Here is a 2,334-nt window from a genome sequence, read left to right as displayed (position 1 = left end):
ATTTATTATAATTTAAAAATAACATTTCTCGTTAAGTACTTTTTAGAAGTCTGCAACTCTCCATTAAAACATCCAGGTAAAGGCTGTGGAGGAGTTTCAAAGATTTCTGGAATAGTCATTTTCGGCTCCTACTGTTCATATCTTTAATTTATTGAAAAAAGTTAAAACCTGCTAATCATGGGACATCCTGGTAGGTTGCTAGTAGTATCTCTACCTGGGCTCTGATATGTCGATAGCTGTATCTCTACCTGGGCTTTGATATTTTTATTGTTAAAACTCTACCTGGACTCTCATATGTTTAATTACATGTAAATTAGAAAAGAAATCCCCATACTTTAAATCGCGAAACCCCATATGTGAGGTGTTGAGACATGTAGAATAATTTACGACAGGGCAGGAAGGACATGTTACAAGGTCATAACACAGAATAGAAAACAACAACTAAGATTAAAAAGTTTTGGGACTAAATCATACGTTAGGCAGATAATATTACTAAGAGAAAAGGCACAATTGGTTTAGAAATGAGTTCTGAGAAGACTATTCAACCATTTGGGCTTCCTCAGAAATCGACCATGATAAGGTCAAATGCAAAGAGATGAAATTATCATGAGCGCAAGTGCATATAATTATTGACGTCTAATTTCCCAAGAAACAAATGTGAGAACGAAGAAGATATGGCTGCAAGAAACATAATGCAAGGAAGAAGAGATATTGCTGTAAGTTTTGATGTTGCAGTCATCCAGGTTTGACCCCAACAACACGCTATCTTGAAAAACCAGGTTATTTAATTTCTGACTTACACCTGCTATAGCCTACTCCGTTCGAAAACAAGTCACAAGGGCCCTCCATGTTTGAAGGACTCTGTTAGGCAAACAAAATATAGATTATATAATTATTTCAAGCGCGAACAGAACGGGACGGGGTTATAAACAACATAAAATTCTATGAATTGCGGCTGCACGCAAAAAAAACCACAAATTCTTCCTTAAGTAGCAGGGATTTAAGCAAGAGTGAGTACCGTTTGCAGCCGTTGATGAAAATGTGGTGCAGATGGTCATCCATATATTCTGTGTTAGCAGCCCTGCGTTACGCCAGAGCAGCCTCTTTCTGCGCTAGAACGCCACGGCTACTGCAATGTGAAATGGCATATTGGTAAGTGAATCGACAAAATCTAAGTATTCTGACAAAAGGATGGATAGACAGCTCTATAGGTAGATCCTTCGTCATGGGTAGTTTTTTTCCTTTTCGTTTCTTCAACGCTAGTCCACTAACGGATCACCGCATCCTTTCAGGCATACTACAGAGCGGCCACTGAGACTGGAAAAATCTCCCTTTGACGCGAAAATTTGTGGAATAGAGGAGGCGCCTTCTAATCTGTAGCGTAGCTGCTATGTGTTTGTTCTGTTTTGGTGCTGCTCCTCTTTATATAGTTCCGCGGATTTACTTCAGGTTAAATTTTTGATAATAATGATGTGGCAAGGGTTTGAGTTATAAATGACTTTGTTTGTCCGGCCAACCCAAAAGTCGATAGGGTTTCATTCGTTTCGTGTCAAAGTTTTTTAGAAAGTTTGTCGCTTTGGAGAAAGGTAAAATGAAGTTTAGTAATTCCAAGTTATTTTAGGAAAAAATATTTAGGGTCTGTAGTTGTAATAAGGTTTTTAAAGTTGTGATATATAAGACGTGTTTCGCTTTTTAAAAGATCAGATGCGCGATTAATCGTTTTAAATCATATTTGTATATTAAATATGAAAATATCATACAATGAAATATTTTAAAGTTCGAAATGTTATTCAACTATTGTGAAAAATCAAATATTGTTGTAATTGGAAGGCGTGTTCAGAGAGTGATTCTATCTTCTTTCCCATGAAAACTTCTGCCGAGTTTCTTCCTGTTTTCTAAACTTTGGGTTGGATACCCAATTTCATATAATCTTATTTTGCATTTGAAATATTCAATGTGATTAACTCTTTCAATCGTTGAATTCCTCGTTACATTTCGTCGAAAAGATCCCCGGCCTATTATATATTACTTGTGAAGTCATTGCTCTACATTAACATTCCTTCCCTACTGTAATAAGTTGAGCTCTCACCTTAGTTTGAGCTCTCATATTAAAGCGAGAGAAGAGTGTTAAAAACAGCAAAAGGGTCTGTACTCTACATTTCTGGTAGATACTGTATTACAAACTATTTTGTCCTATACAGAATCTGACCTGAAACATAATCATAAAAACTGTGTTATCTCCACAACCATTTATAGTTGTTAATGATCTGAGCCTTCATTTCCTGCTGAACTGGCTGCTATTGCTGAGCTCTTATCAATAAAATCATTATATTA

The 2,334-nt window shown here is 36.3% G+C and overlaps 1 long non-coding RNA gene across 1 annotated transcript; it reads right to left on the bottom strand.

Moving 5' to 3' along the window:
- Positions 1-455: 455 nt before the first annotated feature.
- Positions 456-1,443, bottom strand: LOC149563768 (uncharacterized). Its single transcript, XR_016363574.1, has 2 exons — positions 1,019-1,443; positions 456-861 (listed from the first exon to the last, which is right to left on the bottom strand). It is a non-coding gene; the product is annotated as an uncharacterized LOC149563768 (long non-coding RNA).
- Between the last annotated feature and the right edge of the window lie 891 nt (positions 1,444-2,334).

This window comes from Cupressus sempervirens, chromosome 4, assembly GCF_028749045.1.
Source record: "Cupressus sempervirens isolate cs-2001-9-10 chromosome 4, ASM2874904v1, whole genome shotgun sequence".
NCBI classification, from domain to species: Eukaryota; Viridiplantae; Streptophyta; class Pinopsida; order Cupressales; family Cupressaceae; genus Cupressus; species Cupressus sempervirens.
The sequence above is the reverse complement of the archived record's forward strand: the minus strand, read 5'-3'. Positions and strand labels throughout refer to the sequence as shown.